This window comes from Ornithorhynchus anatinus, chromosome 3 (assembly GCF_004115215.2).
Source record: "Ornithorhynchus anatinus isolate Pmale09 chromosome 3, mOrnAna1.pri.v4, whole genome shotgun sequence".
In the NCBI taxonomy this organism is placed as follows: Eukaryota; Metazoa; Chordata; class Mammalia; order Monotremata; family Ornithorhynchidae; genus Ornithorhynchus; species Ornithorhynchus anatinus.
In genome coordinates, this window is record NC_041730.1 from 63,676,961 (window position 1) to 63,697,864 (window position 20,904).

The 20,904-nt window shown below is 45.5% G+C and overlaps 1 protein-coding gene across 2 annotated transcripts in view; it reads right to left on the reverse strand.

Annotated features, from left to right (window-relative positions):
- ZBTB7C (zinc finger and BTB domain containing 7C) overlaps positions 1–20,904 on the reverse strand; it is a 312,607-nt gene that overhangs the window by 246,102 nt on the left and 45,601 nt on the right. The window contains exon 2 of one of the 2 annotated variants that reach the window (XM_029061803.2): positions 10,648–10,694. The exons of the other annotated variant lie outside the window; for it this stretch is intronic. The gene's annotated coding sequence lies outside the window, so the exon portion shown is untranslated. The remainder of the gene's footprint in view (positions 1–10,647; positions 10,695–20,904) is intronic. 2 annotated transcript variants of the gene reach the window in all.

Consider the following 20,904-nt stretch of genomic DNA (forward strand, 5'->3'; position numbering starts at 1 on the left):
AATTTATTTTAGTGCCTGTCCCCCACATTAGAGTATAAATTCCTGGAAGCTAGGGATTGTGTCTACGTATTCTACTGTACTCTCCCAAGCGCTTAATAATTATACATTCCAAGGATTTAGTACAGTGCTCTGCTCTTACTAAGCACTCAGTAAATTCGACTGACTGACTTAATAGTCAAACACCCTTGTTGAGGGCTTCCTATGTGCAGCGCACTGTACTAAGCCCTTGTGGGACAATGTAACAGAGTTGGTGGACACCTTGCCTCTGACACTTGTCAGCTGTGTGACTGTGGGCAAGTCACAACTTCTCTGTGCCTCAGTTCCCTCATCTGTAAAATGGGGATTAACTGTGAGCCTCACATGGGACGACCTGATTACCCTGTATCTACCCCAGCGCTTAGAACGGTGCTCTGCACATAGTAAGCGCTTAACAAATACCAACATTATTATTATTATTGCCTGCCCACAGAGAGTAGCAGCATGACGTAATGGATAGACCCCAGGATTGGGAATCAGAAGGTATTGGGTTTTAATCCCGGGTCTGCCACTTGTCTGCTGTGTGACCTTGGACAAGTCACTTAACTTCTCACTGCCTCAGCTCCCCTATCTGTAAAATGGGGACTGAGACTGTGAGCCCTACCTTCACAACATCACCAAGAACTGCCCTTTCATTAATAGTATTTATTGAGCACTTATTATGTGCAGAGCTCTGTACTAAGTGGTTAATGATGGTATTTGTTAAGCACTTAACTATGTGCCGGGCACTGTACTAAGCACTGGGGTTGATACAAGCAAATCGGGTTGGACACAGTCCCTATCCCACGTGGGGCTCACAGTCTCAATCCCCATTTTACAGATCAGCTAACTGAGGCCCAGAGAAGTGAAGTGACTTTCCCAAGGTCACACAGCAGACAAGTGGCCGAGTCAGGATTAGAACCCATGACCTTCTGACTCCCAGGCCCGTGCTCTTTCCACTACACCATGCTGCTTCTGGTCCTCTCCATCCCAACTGCTACCTTGTTGGTACAATCCTTCAGAATATCCTGACTGGATTATTGCAGTAGGAATTTTCTGTTTGATGCGGAGGTGGATGGGCAATCCCTGGAGGTTCTTGAGGAGTGGGGAAACATGGACTGAACGTTTCTGTACAAAAATGATCCGGGCAGCAAAGTGACGAATGGACTGGAGGGGGGAGAGACAGGAAGGAAGGGAGGTCAGTGAGGAGGCAAAATGCAGAAATCAAGTCAGGATAGGATAAATTCTTGGATTAACATGGTAGCCGTTTGGATGGAAATGGAAGGACAGATTTTAATGCTGTTGTGAAGGTTGAACCGTTGTGAAGGTTGAACCGACAGGATTTGGTGACAACACGGTGCTCTCTGCAGACAGTAAACACTCAGTAAATATCACTGATTGACTGCTCGGTGGGATTGATTGCTATGGTGAATGATAGGCTGGAATGTGAATAGCGTGCGAGTGCTTGTGTGGCCCAATATGGTGGGAGCTGTTTTATATCCAGTTAGGAGGAGGAGGTGGGATTTGGGAAATGGAGGGGGGCATGATGGTAGGGAAGTGCTGGAGGTACAGGATTACAGGGGCTTATTGGCAGAGGGAAAAGCTTAAGGGCCAGAAAGGTGGAAGGGGAAGAGAGATTTGTTAGTCTTGGCATGGGGCATAGTCTCAGGTGAGAATTAATACATTTCTCTGTCTCCTAGTGGGCTCAGGCAGCTTATTTTATAATGCCCAGGGAGCATCCCCGCCTAACTAAAAAACCCAAATCCACACTGATCTCCTAGAGAGAAAAGGGACCCAGGCAAGCAGATGCTTCATGTAGCCTATCACATAGCTGTTCCCCAAACAGCAAAGTATCATCTCTGTCTAGGAGGATTTCATTCATTCATTCAGTAGTATTTATTGAGCACTTACTATGTGCAGAGCACTGTACTAAGCGCTTGGAATGTATAAATCGGTAACAGATAGAGACAGTCCCTGCCCTTTGATGGGCTTACAGTCTAATCGGGGGAGACAGACAAGAACAATGGCAATAAATAGAATCAAGGCAATAAATAGATAGAGGGTGTGGGGATAAAGGAGCTGAGATGCCAGGTGCTTTTGCCCAGGTTCTGAAGGACAAGAATGGTCTTTGAATGGGATTGATGCTGTAGTTCCAAGGATCAGTTCACATTTTGGAAACTTTCCAACTCACACCAAGCCTCCGGCCAGTAATCGACACCGGGACCGGGACTTTCAAATCAGAGATGATGGCAGGGGGAAATAACACCTTTGCCAAGGTTTCTGGGGAAGGCTGCACTTCTGGATTTCACCTTATCTTGGAGTACAGAATTCATTTATTTTATAAATGTGAGTGCATCTTGTTACCCAGTGGGGGGGTTCAAAATGGAACAACTCCCTGGAAGAGTTTTCTCACCAGCATCAAAAACAATCACTGACCTTGGGCAACCCCTGTAAGTAAAGATAATGCCGAGCAGATGAGTCGAGGAAAAGGAAGAAATACGGACCCTATTAAGAGAAGAGAGGCAAAATCAAAACAAGCAACGGGGAAATAGATTTGTTTATGAGAAACTTGTGAAGCTGAGAGTTAATGGAGATCTTATTGAAATTTTGTTTAACATTTTCTGTCTGAAGTGCCAGACCTCTCTGTTCAGAAGCCTTCCCGCCTTCACACCGCCCACCCACCCCACCTTCCCCCCTGCTTTAAATAAATAACTAGATGATGCATGTGAACAGGTGGGTGAAGGGTAAATTGGAAAGGAAACCACGGGTGGTGTGAAGGTGGAACAAGACAGCATCTGTTCTGGGGCCTCCCAGCTGGTTTGCTCACAAAGCCCTCTCCTGCCATGCCCTGGTCCAGAAAACGCATTCAGCTCGGGGCCGGGATGCGTAATCTTCCTTTCCATTCCGTCGTTCCAGAAGCATTACAGCAGAGCGCTGCTGGCTGCGCACACACAGACGAGTAGGTGGCCCCTTCCAGAACAGCCTGACCATGTGTTTGTGATCCATAAAATGAATGCGACCTCGCCAGGCCGTTTAACATGAGCCCAGAGCAGCAGCTCTGCCTCCCTTTTCTTTGGTGTTTTTGCTAGGTTTTCATGGGAATTACGGGAAGGCTCTGGGATTGTCGGCAGCAGACAGATGGTTGTTTTCTCTCAGAGCCAGTGGGAATGGGAGGAAATGAAAGGGCCAGAGCACAGGAAAAGGAGCCCGTGGCATAAATCAAGGTGTGGCGGGGGGTGGAGCCGTGACTTTCTGAACCTATCTGCAAGGCTGCTGTAATCTACTTATAATTCTCTACATTCCATCTTCACACCAAAGGGTGACTGATGGGCCAGTGAAAATTTTGAAGAGGGTCAACATCCAAACATAGGTTAGGGGGCTGGATCTATTAGTCATATTATCAGGTTTTTGTCTAAATCAAATATTGAGCCAAATGATTCCCTGCCAAGTCTTCCTTTTGGTATAAGATTCATTTTTATGGCTAAGATTTCCTCCCAAACCTCCTCACAGCCCACGTCCAGTGTTTCTTTCCCTTTACTTCATCATTAACTTCTCTCTCTGACCTACTATCCCCAACGTTGGGAGCCCCACTTCCTTTCTTCTTCAAATAGCTCCTCTTCCCCTCTATCCAATCTTTGATCCCCCATTTCCAAGAAGCATCTTCTGGCTCAGAGGAACTAGAGAATATGAGCTACAGAACTCTCGGGGTTTTCTGCTACCCAATCTGGTCAGTATAATATTAAAGCACCGAAGAAGGAAGTTAGAAAGCAAACTTTGTGCTACTATGAAAATGAGAAGAGGCATGCGGAGAATACAGCATCATCATCCTCATAGTCTGACACAGAGTGGGTACAGTTATTAAATAAGTCTACACGGTTTTGACATCATGCCTGACGCATTACAGGTTTTGGCTAGGACATGAGGGCCAGATCAGGTAATGGTCTTCTGAAAATGCACGTCTATCTGGATCCAAAGAATTGTGCGTACGAACATTGTGGTAGATGTGTTTCTAAGCTAATGGTAAGGAGTTTCTGTTTGATGCAGAGGTGGATGGGCAACCACCTAAGGAACTTGTGGGGTGAGGAAACAGGGAAACAGGATCTGAATGCTTTTGTAGAAAAATGACTGAGAAGCAGAGTGAAGTGTGGACTGAAGTGTGGAGAGACAGGAGGCAGGGACATCAGCAAGGAGGCTGATACAGTAATCAAGGAGGGATAGGAGAAGTGCTTTGATTAACTGGTAGAAGTTTGGATGGAGAGGAAAGGGTGGATTTTAGTGTTATGAAGGTTGAACCAACAGGGTTTGGCGACATATTGAATATGTGGGTGGTATGAAAGTGAGGAGTTGAGGACAACGCCAAGGTTATGGGCTCGTGAGACAGGGACGACGGTATTGCTGCCTACAGTGATGGGAAAGTCGGGGGAAGACGGGGTTTGGGTGGGAATATGAGGAGTTCTTCTCTGGACATGTTAAATTTGAGGTGTTGGTGGGGCATCCAAACAAAGATGTCCTGTAGGCAGGAGGAAATGTGAGAGTGCAGAGAAGGAGAGAGATCAGGGCTGATGACACAGCTGAAACTCAAACATACAACTGAAGTCGAAGTCATGATGGGAATTCTGATAAAAATTAAAATCAAAAGCCTTTCCTTCTTCTGGAAACAGATGCTCACAGCTATCAGATGCACCAACCTTGGTAGTAGGGAGGTTGGGAAGCTGTAGTGAAAACTGAAAGGGCTGGTGGATATTTTTGAGGACTGAGAGATTTATGTCAAATTCTGGAGTGCAATGTTCTAGACTATTATGAACTTGAAGTTGATATTTTTTCTGAGCATATGGAAGACTTCAACTTGTTCTAGGCTTGAACCACATTTGCTAATCAGACAGGAGTATGCAAAGACCAAGTGGGACCCACCAGTGAGAAACAGGCCAATGATCCAGCTGTGATATTAAGAGCTCTTAATCTCCCTTAACATCTCAAACTCCCCATCCTGTTCCTGAGACCCTGGGGCAAAAATGAAAGCCCTGAGAACTGACTTGCCCAGGGGCATAAGAGAGAGAGAAGTCCTGGGCCAGGAACACAGGTTAAATGGGGCTTTTTCAATGCAGAAGATAAAGCCCCAGACTGCAGGTCCCACGATCTTGCTTTCTCCGCCTCTTCAGAGAAGCAGCGTGGCTCATTGGAAAGAGCCTGGGCTTTGGAGTCAGAGGTCATGGCTTCGAATCCCAGATCTGCCATTTGTCAGCTGTGTGACTGTGGGCAAGTCACTTAACTTCTCTGTGCCTCAGTTACCTCATCTGTAAAATGGGGATTAAGACTGTGAGCCCCACGTGGGACAACCTGATTTCCCCGCGTCTACCCCAGCGCTTAGAACAGTGCTCTGCACATAGTAAGCGCTTAACAAATACCAACATTATTATTAAGGTAAGTTTTTATTGTAGCCAAAAGACTAGTTATTGTTCATTTTTTAATACTATTTGTTAACTGCTTTGTGCTTGGAAAAGTATTAAGCCCTGGTGTAGATAAAAGATAATCAAGCTGGTCACAGTCCATATCCCACATGACTTTAAATCCCCATTTTACAGGTAAGATAATTTAGGTACAGAGAAGTTAAGTAACTTTGCCAGAGGACAGCAGACAAGTGGTGGAGCTGGGAATAGAATCCAGGTCTTCTAACTTCTAGTCTCATTCTCTTTCCGATAGGCCACTCTGCTTCTTATTAGGAAGAAGGTACATACAATTCTGCTTTATTTTACTCTCCCTCTCCCAAGTGCTTAGTGCAGTGTTCTGCACACAGTAAGGTTCAATAAGTACCACTGATCGATTGATTTCTGTCAAGGTCCACTCTCAGAGTTTTTGCATAAGAAAATCCAAACTTCAGTTCCCTTCACATCATGGCAATATTTTCTCTTCCCTTATTTGATTATTCATTTCCATCCCCTTGCAGTATCATCGGGCATGTACTCACACACACGCACACACAAACACACACACACATACTCCGTATCAGATAAGGAATGTGTTTCTTGCTTGACAAATCCCTTCTCAGAGGTTCTGCCCAGGTAGTGTTAACGTTGCTGGTGAAAATGGAATGGGTGGGAACGGCTCTCTGTTGGAGTTTTCACAGATGGAAATGCAATAATTTCTAACATCAGACGATTTTCTGTGAACAGTTAAAACTTCTTTTTATCAACAAGGTAACCCCTGCTGCAGATTAATATCACCCAGCCTATTACTACAAAACCATAGCTGTGGATTAATATCACCCAGCCTATTGATACAAATCCACACCCCATATCCCAGCTCTGCCGTTTGTCTGCTGTGTGACCTTGGGTAAGTCACTTTAATTCTCTGTGCCTCAGTTATCTCATCTGTGAAATAGGGATTGAGACCTTGAATCCTATGTGGGACATGGACTCTGTCCAACTCCATTTGCTTGTATCCACCACAGTGCTTAGTACAACGCCTGGCACATAGTAAGCACTTAACCAATACCATAGTTACTATTATTATATGTTCCCAAATGCACCGTTTGGTTATCCGCTCAAGCCTCATCACTGTCATTTTCCAGGTTAAACATTCTTTCAGATGGGGAGCAGCTCTCCAACATTTATAAAACATTAGCCCAAATGACAAGCCCTGACAGTGGTCTTAACCCCTTGGGAGAGACATTGAGAAAATAAATTTTCCAGTGCATCCTGGGAGAAAGATGTTGCCCAGTGGAATCCCATCTATAGATAACAACCACTAATTAAGTCTCTATTTACCTACTGATCTATGCATCAATGTATTTATTTTTACATTCCAAGACTAACAAGACATGGGCAATTCCAGAATGACCCAAGCGTTTCAAACCCTTCTGTGTCCATATACCATGTGATATCATCAACTGGCTACATTAAGTAATAATAATAATAATGTTGGTATTTGTTAAGCACTTACTATGTGCAGAACACTGTTCTAAGCGCTGGGGTAGATACAGGGTAATCAGGTTGTCCCACGTGAGGCTCACAGTAGTAGTTCACGGAGAAGGCAGCGTGGCTCAGTGGAAAGAGCACGGGCTTTGGAGTCAGAAGTCATGGGTTCGAATCCCAGCTCTGCCACTTGTCAGCTGTGTGACTGTGGGCAAGTCACTTCACTTCTCTGTGCCTCAGTTGCCTCATCTATATAATGGGGACAAGCTGATTCTCCTGTGCCTACCCCAGCGCTTAGAACAGTGCTCTGCACAGAGTAAGCACTTAACAAATACCAACATTATTATTATTAGTTCTACAGTAGTAATTCTAGTAGTAGTAGATAAGTAGTTCTAAGGAGGTTAGGTAATTCTGAAAATGCACAGTGAAAAAATGAAAGAGCCCTGAACTTACTCTCAGCTAACTACATTAAGAACCACCCCTCTCTTTTTTTTCTCTCCTTCTCTCCCCACCATGCTCTCTCTCTTTCTTTCTCTCTCTCTCACTGTGTCTCTCCTTAGGGTATCATTCTGAAATAACTCTACCGAACCTCCAGTGGTTGCTCATACATCTCCACATCAAACAGAAACTCCTTGCAATCTGCTTTAAAGCCTTCCATCAGCTTACCTCTTTCTGGCTTACTTCACTGATTTCCTACTACAACCCAGACTGCACACTTTGCTCCTCTAATGGCAACCTACTCGCTGTATCTCACTCCTATCATTTTCACCACTGACCTCTTGCCCACGACCTGCGCACCCTCCCTCTTCATATTCAAAAGACTATCCTTCTCCCCACCTTCAAAGCCTTATTAAGAGTACATCTCCTCCAAGAAGACTACCCTTAGCCCTCATTTCCCCTTCGCTCATTCCCTTCTAATAATAACAATGATAATAACCATGGTATTTGTTAAGTGCTTACTATGTGCCAAGCACTGTACTAAGCGCTGGGGTGGATACAAGCAAATCAGGTTGGACACGATCCCTGTCCCGTATGGGGCTCACAACCTTAATTTCCCATTTCCCAGATGAGGTAACTGAGGCCCAGAGAGGTGAAGTGACTTGCCCAAGATCACCCAGCAGAGAGGTGGCAGATCCGGGATTAGAACCCATGACCTTCTGACTTTCAGGCCTGTGCTCTGTCTCCTACACAATGCTGCTTCTGTGTTGCCTTTGCACTTGCATTTGCACCCTTCATTCACCCCTCTCTCAGCTCCACAGAATTTATGTACATATCTATAATTTATTTATAGTAATGTCTTTCTCCCCCTCTAGACTGTAGGCTCCTTGTGGCCAGGGAATGTGGCTACCGACTTTGTCATACTGTACTCTTCCAAGCAGGTAGTCCAGTGTTCTGCATGCAGTAAGCGTGCAGTAGATACCACTGATTGATAAGAGTGAATGCTGAAGCCTTTCTTAGCTCAGATTTGCCAACTAGGACATACAAATACATTCTCCAGCCCACTTCCTTTCAGGAAGAAGCCCAGATTGCAAAATAGATGAATTCAATGTTCCTGATTCTTCCTGGGTGAGTGGGTGCAGGACTAACAGCTCCTTAGATTGCCCCTCCCACAAGGTGTATTAAAATCCCTATCAGAGAGACTGCTAAGATTCCTTATCTTGAAACTGAAGATTACAATCTTGCCTTTCTTCACTGACACACTGGTACTCTGCTCTTTTCAAGCTCTCACTGAAGGTCATTTTCCTTAATTGAAAGGACACTCATCACTGGACAAATACTGCAAATGAGAAAGGCAGTCATTTTACTGAAGGCTGAGAAATTGCTCGCTATTATATGTGTGTATATGTACATTATATGTATATATATACATATACATGCAAAATAATAGCTATTGAACTGGCATGTATTTGTGTATATATGCATCTATATGCATGTAAGTACCCATACATATGTATACACATGTATATACACATATGTATAAATCTGTCACACACAACCTCAATAATACCATTACAAAATATAAAACTGATATTTTACCTACAAGGTTTTGTAATATCTTTGGCTAGAAGATATGAAATCTTTCTAAAATATCTGATTTTATACTGAATAACATTAATTGATCTATATCCACTTAGGCATTTAACTAAGCACTAGATTTTTGGAAAAAAATATATGCTCAATACCTTTCCTCCCAGGGAAATTAGACACTTTTCAAACTTACAATTGTCACTTGGAATTCTTCTGCACAATGTCATGACATAGAGATAGTGCAACATTTCATATATGTGCCCTTATTGTGCTTCTTATCCTATTCCCTCTGTTGTAAATCACTGCATTTTGAAATAAATAAAATACTGGAGCTCTTCAAAATCAGCCACCATACTAAAAGGCCATTAAGGTTCAAATGCCAAAAGCCAGAATATGGCAATGAAGAGATTGTCTTAATTTTCCTCAGGGGGAAAATTTGCTTACCAAAATTTTAAAATTATTTTTGGAAATAGCCTGAAATTCTGAAATTGTAATCATTCTAGTTAATGAGGAGTGGGGATGGGGGAAAGACAGAGACCCAAAGACTGAAACAAGAAGAATCAGGAAATATATTCTCCCCTTTTAAAGTTTAATTGTGAAAGGATTTCATATTCATTTTGAGATTCAGTTCAAATAGTTACCATTCCTTTTACACTACTTTCCCGTAGTTTTGGGGAAGTGGCCCGTCATACTGACTTTTTCTTCCCTTTTTCTTGTCAACATGGAAATGAAAACGCCCATTTACATTTGCTGTCACAAGTTTTTCGCAATTTTTTCAGTCCCAAAACAAAACTGAGAAGAAAACCCCCCAAACTTGGTAGTTTGATATCGAGGGAGCTGAGAAAAAACCCCAAAACCTCAGCTTTCAGAGAAGGACTGGAACCCTAAGTCTTTTTCTAATAAGATGCTTAACAGTGTGTGAAGTGCAAGTTTTATGGCTCCATAATTAGGTGCAACATTTGGTGGTGGGAATAAATCAGAACTCCAAAATAGGGGGCACTTCGGTGTGTCTCTGGTTTTGCAGGCACTTCAGATGCTTTCTGAGCAAATATCTGAAAGCATTCCATTATGCTAGAGTCCCAGGCAGACACATTATGTTTATAACTGACAATGGATTTCTAGAACTCATAATTTACTACAACAGAAATAGCACAGCATGTGGTTCCTTTCCCCTTCGCCTCTTCCACCGTACAGCGGAACCCTTTCTTCCAGCTCGTTGAGGGAACTCTGGAGTACAATGGGCAGAACGAGTGAGAATCCAGGTGTGAAAACAGCTGTGTGAGAACAGGTGAAAAGGCAACTTCTTACAACCCCTCTCGCACACGGCTTCTTCCCAAAGCTCAAAGCGGTCCTCGCCGCTCTGTACATAGCAGAAGGACCTAGTTAGAGTCAGTGAGCGTTTCCACCAGGCTGACCAAACCCCTTCAAACCCCTGAGGGGACTCAGCTGGATAGATGCACACTGTTTCATATTCACCCAGCTCTGCAGTGAAAGGCCGGGAAAGTCAGGAGATGCAACCTCAGCTCAGAGTTAATCACCTGCAGTCTGGCAGCAACCTGCCCGTCACTGAGCCCTACCTAGTACCGTGAAACGACCCTGAGTCTGAGCTCTCTCTTCTGCGAGCTCTCCCAAAGAAAGCTGGCTACCTCCTGCTTCGCCCTAGACCTGCAAAATAAGGAAATGCAGTACTTACATGGAGGTGCGATGTGACTTCTGCCAGGTCCTAGTCCCTTTCCGGGGCTGAAATGACACATAAGCAAATAGGTCTGCCTCAAAACTCAGTTATTTCATGGTTGAAATGATAGGAAAAAAAAAAGCCCACACTCATCCCTAACAAAAGCAGTAGGGTGGAGCCAACCTACCCTTAGATTTAGCTGCAGGCAAACCCTTAAAGATGCAGCATTTATCTTCAATGAATCATGCCAAAACTACACACGGAAAATAAAACCAACTCCTGTACTTTGCTCAGTTCTGCCTTTCCACAGCAGCACTGCAGTGATCTTAAAGGGGCACTGGAGAGGGGGAGTCAGATCGGAGGACCGTCCAGGCTCATCTAAAATGTCCTGAGCTGGAGACGAAGCAGAGCTGCCAGTTCCGGTGCCCCAGAGACTCCCTCTTCTTGACCCTCATCTCCTCCTCCCTCCCCACTGCCTCCCCGGTTACTCTTACGGGACCAGTGCAAGCTACAGCAATTTGGGGGTTTAAAAAGAATGCCAAGATATTGGCATTCTCTCCTCCAATCAAGGGTGGGAAGATTAAAACAGCTTGGTTTGCCACGAGGTCACACTAACCCTGACAGGGAAGACCTTCCCTCTGCAAGAAAGGGAATTGGATTACATGCTCAGGCCTATCTCTGTGCTACAAACAAGAAAACCCTTTGCTTGCAAGTAAAGCATTTATTGGTCTGTGTTCCTAAACGTAATGAAGTGCTTTTATTCCTGACTGGCCACCATTCAAATAGGACTTCCAAACAAACTATCAATGGTATTGATTTGTGTGCCTAAGTGTGCACAACAGTGTACTTAGTCCTCTTGTAGAGTAGAATGGAGCTACAAGACACTATCCCTGTCCTCAAAAATCTTACATACAACTACACCCCCCCATAAATCCAGTTCATTTCCATGACTGTTAATGAAATTGCCTTAAATAATATACCTGATTTTCAATACGGAAACGAACCTAGCAAAAAATAAAAACAAACAGTCGTTCATGAGACAGCAATTGAAAACTGCCGAATTTAAGACTAAACCCTGCCCCTTCTCCCTCCGCAGCCTCGCAGATAAAGAATGGATCTACTACCTCTGTTATATTGTACTCTCCCAAGCGCTTAGGACAGTGCTCTAAACACAGTAAGCATGCAATAAATACCACTGCTTGCTTGATTATTCTTCTGTAAAAAGTTGACATACCTATGAAGTTGACTCCCCTAACTCGAGCTGATGAGAGAATTAAGAGAAGCATCCTGCTTGCTACCTCTTCAGGTGATTAAAACAAGGTGTTTTACTAAGGTAAATGGGAGCTTCAATTTATTGCATATCCAATCAACCAATGGTATTTATTGAGCGGGAGTCAGCTACGGGTGGTAGCTTGACGGGCAGATAAGCTTCCACAACAGTGAGGGTAGAATGGGAACAGTAGGTAACTCAGACAGTCTTGTAAGGCACCCACGGTTAAGGAGTGAAACATGGAAAAGGAGCCAGTGAAAGAGACTGAGACGTGGTCAGAGAGGTAGGAGGAGAATCAGGGGAGGGCTGGGTTAGTAAAACCCAGGTCGGCTAGCATTTCCAGAGAAAAGAAGTGGTTGGCACATGGTAAGCACTTAACAAATAATAAATGAAAGGAAGAGGCCAAGAGGGTCAAAGGCAGTCAAGACCACTAGTTAAATTTGGCAACCTAAGTGATCTTAGAGAATATAATCTCTCATGGGGAGAAGGGGTGAGTGACCTGACGTACTAGGTCAAGAAGAGAATAGGTGGAGAGGACTTGAGGGCAGCAGCACTGTGGCCTCGTGGAAAGAGCATAGGCCTGGGAGTCAGAGAACCAGGTTTCTAGTCTCAGCTCTGCCACTTACCTGCTCTGTGACCTCAGGTAAATCATTTAACTTCACTGTGCCTCAGTTCTTTCATATGTAAGATGGGGATTCAATACCTGTTCTCCCTCCTACTTAGACTGTGAGGCCCCGTGTGAGACCTGATTATCTTGTCTCTACCCCAGTGCTTATTATAGTGCTTGGCACCAAGTAAGCACTTAACAAATACCACAGTTATTGTTTTTACAATCTGTTCCAAAAAGTTTGGACAGGAATAGGGGCAAGGAGATGGACCGACTGCTGGATGGTGCGGGGGTCTCCAGAGAAAACTTTTTTAATAGGGGTGAAACTTCAGTGTGTTGGAAGGCAGAGGAGGAAGAGCCGTCTGAGAATGAGAGGTTGGAGAGAGCAATATGGGAAAGAAGGATTGTAAAAAGCCAATGTCTGGAAGAGACGGGAAGAAATGGGGTCAGAGGAACGCCTAGAAAGAGAAATGTTTTGTGCCATTTATCATTTGCTCATCCCGGACAACGAAACTGGATTTTTAAAATTTGCTTGATAATAACAATAATAATAATGTTGGTATTTGTTAAGCACTTACTATGTGCAGAGCACTGTTCTAAGCTCTGGGGTAGATACGGGGTCATCAGGTTGTCCCAAGTGAGGCTCACAATCTTAATCCCCATTTTAATAATAATAATGATGGCATGTGTTAAGCGCTTACTATGTGCAAAGCACTGTTCTAAGTGCTGGGGGATACAAGGTGAGCAGGTTGTCCCACGTGGGGCTCACAGTTTTAATCCCCATTTTACAGACGAGGTAGCTGAGGCACAGAGAAGTGAGGTGACTTGCCCAAAGTCACACAGATGGCAAGCGGCAGAACTCTGACTCCCAAGCCCGGGCTCCTTCCACTGAGCCACGCTGCTTCTCTAACCTGGTCCCTCTAAGTCACTCATCCTCACTCCTTCTCTCTCTCCAGTCTTGCGCACACCATTCTCCTACCTTTCCCCCTCTTGACTGTAACTCCTTGTGGACAGGGAACGTGTCTACCAACTCTGTTGCATAGTACAGTGCTCTGCATACGGTAAGTACTCAATAAATGCCGTCGATTAATTGATCGGGTACAACTTCTACACGCTTCTTCCTCTGAACTGCCGCTCCATAATGTATAATCACAGTAAAGCATTGATAAAGGAGGTTTCCATTAGCCAGCCTTCTGCCAAACCAGCCTGGACCAAAATTTACTCTTCTCAACCCCTATCCAGCACCTGCTCCGAGGCTTAGCCAACTTGCTCTCCTGGTTGTCTAACCCTGTCGCTGCCATCCTCCACATTCTTTGATGTGATGCTGATCATCCCTCCCACTACTCTGAACAGTCCTACCATTACTTCATCCCCTTTCTCCGAATCTAGCTCTGAACTTTCTTCTGAGCAATCCCAGCTGCCTGGAAATAAAGATCATACTCTAACCAGCAGCCAAGCGCATTCAAATCCTTCAAATCCTTTCTCAAAACCTGCCTCTTGAGCAAAACCTTTCCTTGACCTCAAAAACCTCTTGCTGGAGTCATCTGGTCCTCTGCTGGAATACTTGGAAATTTATCAGGGGAACCAATCCAGAATAATGAATCCAGAATGACATCTCTGTAGCCTACACGTCTCTTTCCCTCACCCTCCCTCCTTATTTTCTCATTTCTGTCGCTAATATAGCAGGCCACTGGTTTGTGCCTTGCCTTCCCAATAAGGACTTGTTATTGCTGTTATTTTTTAGTCTATAGTGGTGCTTTCAGTGTGCTGGGTTCATTCAGCAGAATGCCTACCAGGCAATATTTCTGAATAACATTATTTCTGGCCAGAAACCAGAGAATCTGTCCAAAACCAGGAAGATACAGGTGTGTCCAGGATTGTAACCCTGGATCATCCCAGGTCACCCCAAGGTTCTTGCCCTTCCCTGCTATACAGCACTGTGGATTTGTACAGGGAAGCAGCATGGCTCAGGGGAAAGCGCACGGGCTTGGGAGTCAGAGGTCATGGGTTCAAATCCCGGCTCTGCCACTTGTCAGCTCTGTGACTGTGGGCAAGTCACTTAACTTCTCTGTGCCTCAGTTCCCTCATCTGTAAAATGGGGATTAAGACTGTGCGCCCTACGTGGGACAACCTCATTACCCTGATTCTACCCCAGCTCTTGGAACAGTGCTCTGCACATAGTAAGCGCTTAACAAATACCAACATTATTACTATTATTATTACATCTTCAGTAGAGATATGATGGTCCAGCAGGGTGGAAAAAAATTGTTCAGGGTCAGATAGCAAACTCTGCTGAAAAGGATTGGGCAGAGGCAAAAAACAACCCAGTCCAATGAGATAGTTGCGGCCTAGTGGATAGAGCATGGGCCAGGAGCCAGAAGGTCATAGACTCTAATCCCAAGTCCACCAATTGTCTGCTGTGTGACTTTGGACAAATCACTTCACTTCTCTGTGCCTCAGTTACCTCATCTGTAAAATAGGGATTGAGCCTGAAATCCCCATATGGGACAGGGACTGTGTCCAACCTGATTTGCTTGTATCCACCCCAGCTCTTAGTACAATGGCTGGCACATAGTAAGCACTTAACAAATACCAAATACCACAGTTATTATTATTATTAACTTCCAGAGGGATAGATCCCTGGTAGCAGTGGCCTGACAACTCTTTCTGATTTATCAGCTGACTGTGCCAGCCATGAGGAAGGGGCCTGGAGTGAAAATGAGGGGACCTACTTCCAACCTACCTCTCCGGTTTGGACCTACCTCTCTGGTTTGGACAGACCCATAAGTCTCAGGAGGGCAGAGGGGAGACAACCTACCCAACATCTGTCATCTCCACTCACGGGCCCTCTCCATCTCTGCTACTCCACAGCACAAAAGCATGGTGGTCTGGGCTTTTGCCAGCAGGAATGGCTGCCTGTAATTTATTTTAGTGTCCACCTCCCTGCCTAAATAGTAAGTTCCTTGAGAGCAAGGATCATGTCTACTCCCACTACTGTTCTCTCCAAGACTTTAGCAGAGTGCTCTGTACAGACTAGGGGCTCAAAAAATACTATTGACTGGTTAGTTTCCAAACTCTAGATCTCACTCTCTTGCTCACATACGCCCATTCAATCTCGCTTGCCCTGTCTCACAACCAGTCCCCTTAACCAGGTCAGAGCAAGGTCCCCCTCAATAGAGGGTATAAGCGAGATGGGGAAATGCACAGGGCTCAGTTTGCAAAACTGTCAAATCCACAAGAAACTTCTAGCATCCAATGCTCTCCCTTAACCATTTCTCCTCAGCATGACTCTTATTCCCCTCATGGACTCCCTTCCAGGATGCAGAAAAAAAAAGTTCTTCTCTAGTCTTTAAGCTCCTTCTTTAAATAGATTTGTTATATGCTTACTATATGTCAAACCCCGTTCTAAGCATTGGGATAGAAACAAGTCGATTAGGTTGAACACAGTCTCTGTCCCGCATGGGGCTCACAGTCTTAAGTAGGAGGGAGAACAACAGAACTGAGGCACAGAGAAGTTAAATGACTTGCCCAAGGTCACGCAGTAAACAGTGGGCAGAGCCAACATTAGGACAGAGGTCTTCTGAGTCCCAGGTCCATGATCTTTCCACTTGGCCATGATGCTTCTCTGATTCTCCTTGTGGGCAGGGAACTTGTCTACCAACTCTGATTTATTGTACTCTCCCAAGCACTTAGTACACAGTGTTCTGTACACAGTAAATGCTCAGTAAATGTCATTGATTGATTGATTGATTAACTCCACTAGAGGGAGGGGAAGGGTGTCTCCAACGAGTGGGAGGACCAGAGAGATGTGAATCATCTGGGCTGTTTCCCTATCATGAAACTATGCAACCTTGTCCAGGTCCCCGGGATGAAAAGATCAATCTTTGGACTTTATGTTAAACATTTTGACTAAATGCAATACTCTGGTCTCTAGCCCTAGTGCTGTATGTCTTGGTGACCAGAGGCAGTTCATTCATTCATTGGATCACATTTATTGAGCGCTTACCGTGTGCAGAGCACTGTATTAAGCATTTGCAGTTCCCTGGAGACACTGGAGAGATTGGTGAAAATTTGGTGAAGCCATGAACCATTTTGTGGACTGATCGACTTCTTGAACCTAGGTTAGGGGCTGCTAACATCCCAGGGTAAAACGTTTCCCAGCTTCCGATTCAAATGCTTCAGGGCAAGAGCTAATTATCCAGTCGAGTCAAGCAGAAACGTTCCCCTGTGGTATGTAGTTTTGGACCATCAGGAGCAACGGGAAAGCCTGACTTTCTCCCAAGGGTTTGGCATTGCCTGCTGTCAGAAACAGAGCACGCCGCTGGATGGACTATTAATCTGCTCTTTCTGACACCCCCCGTGTTCTTCTTTCTTACTTGCTATGGTTTACCGTGGGAGGTAATAAGCGCTTTCTCTGTTCCTGTTTGGCTCTTGATTGCACAGACCCCAGATTTCTCAAACCTCCTGATCGGGGACTTTCTGAATGACATAGTGGATAGAGCATGGGCCTGGGAATCAGAAGGATATGGCTTCTAATCCCAGTTCTGCCACTTGTCTAATCCCAGTTCTTCCACATATCGCCAAGATCCGCCCTTTCCTCTCCACCCAAACGGCTACCTTACCGCTACGGGCTCTCGTAATATCCCGGCTAGACTACTGTGTCAGCCTTCTCTCTGATCTCCCTTCCTCCTCTCTCGCTCCGCTCCGGTCTATTCTTCACTCCGCTGCCCGGCTCATCTTCCTGCAGAAACGCTCTGGGCGTGTCACTCCCCTTCTTAAAAATCTCCAGTGGTTGCCTATCAACCTCCTCATGAAACAAAAACTCCTCACTCTAGGTTTCAAGGCTCTCCACCACCTTGCCCCCTCCTACCTCTCTTCCCTTCTCTCTTTCCACTGCCCACCCCACACGTTCCGCTCCTCCGCCTCCCACCTCCTCACCGTCCCTTGGTCTCGCTTATCCCGCCGTCGACCCCTGGGCCACGTCCTCCCGCGGTCCTGGAATGCCCTCCCTCCTCACCTCTGCCAAACATTCTCTTCCCCTTTTCAAATCCCTACTTAAAGCTCACCTCCTCCAAGAGGCCTTCTCAGACTGAGCTCCCCTTTTCCCTCTGCTCCCTCTATGCCCCCCTTCACCTCTCCGCAGCTAAACCCTCTTCTCCCCGCTTTCCCGTCCCACCCCCTCAGCACTGTACTCGTCCGTTCAACTGTATATATCTTCATCACCCTATTTATTTTGTTTAATGAGATGTACATCACCCTGATTCTATTTATCTGCTATTGTTTTAATGAGATGTTCTTCCCCTCGACTCTATTTATTGCCATTGTTCTTGTCTGTCCGTCTCCCCCGATTAGACTGTGAGCCCGTCAAAGGGCAGGGAGTGTCTCTATCTGTTGCCGATCTGTACATTCCAAGCGCTTAGTACAGTGCTCTGCACATAGTAAGCGCTCAATAAATACTATTGAATGAATGAATGAACTTGTCTGTGTGTGACCTTAGGCAAGTCACTTCATTTCTCTGGGCCTCAGTTACCTGTAAAATGGGTACTGAGACTGTGAGCCCCACGTGCGACAGGGACTGTGTCCAACCTGATTTGCTTGTATCTATCCCATTCACTTAGTACAGTGCCTGGCACATAGTAAGCACTTAACAAATACCACCATTACTATTATTATTATTATTCAGTGTTTTATGGACAAATGTGATGGTGGAAGGTGGATAAGAAGGGAAGTGTGGGTGGGAGAGGGAAAGAGGGAGAACGAGAGAGAGCGAGAGAGATTCAGCACTTCTAACGTTGTCCGTGGCTGTTGCTACTTTCTATGCCCAGGCATAGAACTGAAAGTCCAGTTTGTGAAACCTAATGCCCTCCTCTCAGAACAAGAAAAGGAAGTCACTAAAGTTCAGTCTGGGGGTTCCCCACCACCGGCCCACAGATTTCAGACCTGGTTTTTCACTCCGGGAACCACCCCGCCCTGTTAGGGGTTGACCACTGGGAATTTTAGCAGGATAGTGGTGAGGGGATACTGAAAATAGACCCCAGAAGGAATAACAGAATTATTATTATTTTTTTTTTAATCTGCAGCAGGGACCCATTCTCCTCTAAGGGCAACTTCTGGTCTCTTGCAGTTGTGAAAATTGTTAAACACACATAAAGCACTTCACACCTGGCAAAAGAGCTTTACAATCATTTTCATTCATTATTCCAAAACTAATCAGTATATCACATCATCCCATAGCACACAGTCATTATGATAATATCAGTCGCAGTAAATTTCCAGGGTTATTAACGGGAAAGCTGCATTATTTTGATAGTTGAAAAAAAAGAAAAGGAAAACACTTGGAGGGTTATTCTAGTCCTTTAGACTGATTAGCTGATTGGTTTTTCTTTTACGAATTGATATTGTCAACTGCCAATTACTTGAGGTCATGGGGTCAGGGAGAATAAATTCACCGGTCAACTAAAAATCTCTATTAAGCCCATACGAAGTTCTAGTCCTGTCCTCTGGCAAAATGCCCACCAGACTACAAACAAATATCCCAGTGGACAGGTATGTTTCCGCCCAGCCACCTCCTACACACACACACACACACACACACACACACACACACACACACACACTTCCTAGCCCTGCCCCCCACCAGTGGTGATGCTGATTAGCAATGCCATGGTTAAAGGACAAGAAAAAGAAGAGAATCCAACCTTACTTAATCTAAATGGTACAGGGGGGTTTGAGGGAGGCAAGCTAAAGATGAATCTGGTAAAATGAGAGAGAAGAAGCAGTAGGATTGCTATCCCCAGCAGGTCCACACCCGGCCTCAGTTGGACCCAGCTGGCCTCAGGATTGAGGCATCCAGCAGAAAACAGCCTCTACCGCCCACACTCTGATGATTTGGGAGCTTTTTTATGGTATTTGTTGAGCACTCACTATGGGTCAAATACTGTTCTAAGGGCTGGGGTACATACAAGTTAATCATGCCAGACACAGTCCCTGTCCCACAGTCCCTGGGGGCTCACAGTCTAAGTAGGAGGAGAGAATAGGTACTGAATCCCCATTTCACAGTTGAGGAAACTGAGCCACAAAGACGTGAAGCGTCTTGGCTCAAGTCACACAGCAGGTATCTGGAGGAGCAGGGATTAGAACCCAGGGCCTCGGACTCCCAGGCTCATGCTGCTTCACCCTTTAGGTCGGCTTTTTGGGGGAGGGATGGGAGGCTACACAGGAGCAGGTGGACAGGGAAGCATAGTTTGCAGCCCCCACTGTCCAGGCAGTGCCCGACTCCATTCCTACCACTTACATCCCGGTTGCCGTTTAGGGGGAGGAGGTGGAAGCCCCCTTCCCCCAACTCACTCTCCGGCTACCTGGTCTGGCTGAGGGAAGAAGCCGTCTCCAGGGGAGAGATGACTATGGGCAGACAGGCAGGGGCTACCCTGGGCACCGAACAGAAATCCCAAACTCATCAATATACAAAGAGCATACTGGGGAGAGCCTGCAACGAGGCCATTGCTAAATTTAAAACCCTTCCCCGGGCCGGAGTTAATTCCATTAATCCTGGCCTCTGGGACTGCATCCCAAGTGGTTTTCCAGATTCTAGTCCCAATCATTCTGAAACAAGGGCATCAAAATGCAGATCCTCTTGACAGGTGCCCCTGGGCTGCCCCTGGGGTGATTTTGCTGAAAGCCGAGCAGGTTTTGCAGCTGGCCTCATCCCCCCTGCAGAAGTGCGGTCCTTAAAGCAGTCAGTCCGTCAGTCAATTGTATTTATTGAGTACTGTGTGCAGAGCACTGTACTAAGCACTTGGGAGAGAACAATATGACAGATACATTCCCAGGCCACAACCAGCTTACAGTCTAGAGGGGGAGACAGTCCTTAATATAAATAAATAAATGACAGATATGTATCTAAGTGCTATGGGGCTGGGAGTGGGGATGGATAAATGGAGCACGTCAGGGTGAGCCAGAAGGGAGTTGAAGAAAAGGAATAGAAGACTTAGGGACGGCCTCTTGGAGGACATATGCCTTCAATAAATCTTGGAAGTGGGGAGAGTAATTGTAAGTCAGATATGAGAAAGGAGAGCAGTGACACTGTCTCCTGAACAGAGAGCTTCCCTTTCCAACAAAGATGGGGATGCAACATAGTGGGACCAACTCCCTCTTGACCAGCCTTCTGCATCGAAATGAACACCAGAATATTTGAACAGGGGCCACTGGATGCTGCCCAAGTTTTCAGAGCATTACAGGGGTTCTGGCCCAGACCCCTGGCAGAACAGTGATCTGTTCCTTGTCCCTAGCAAAATCCTGGTAGCTAGAGGCTTCTCAGAGACACCTCATCGGTCAGGTTGAATGGCCTGGCCTCCAGTTACGCTGCTTGATCACCACCTACCCAACTTCCAACACTTGT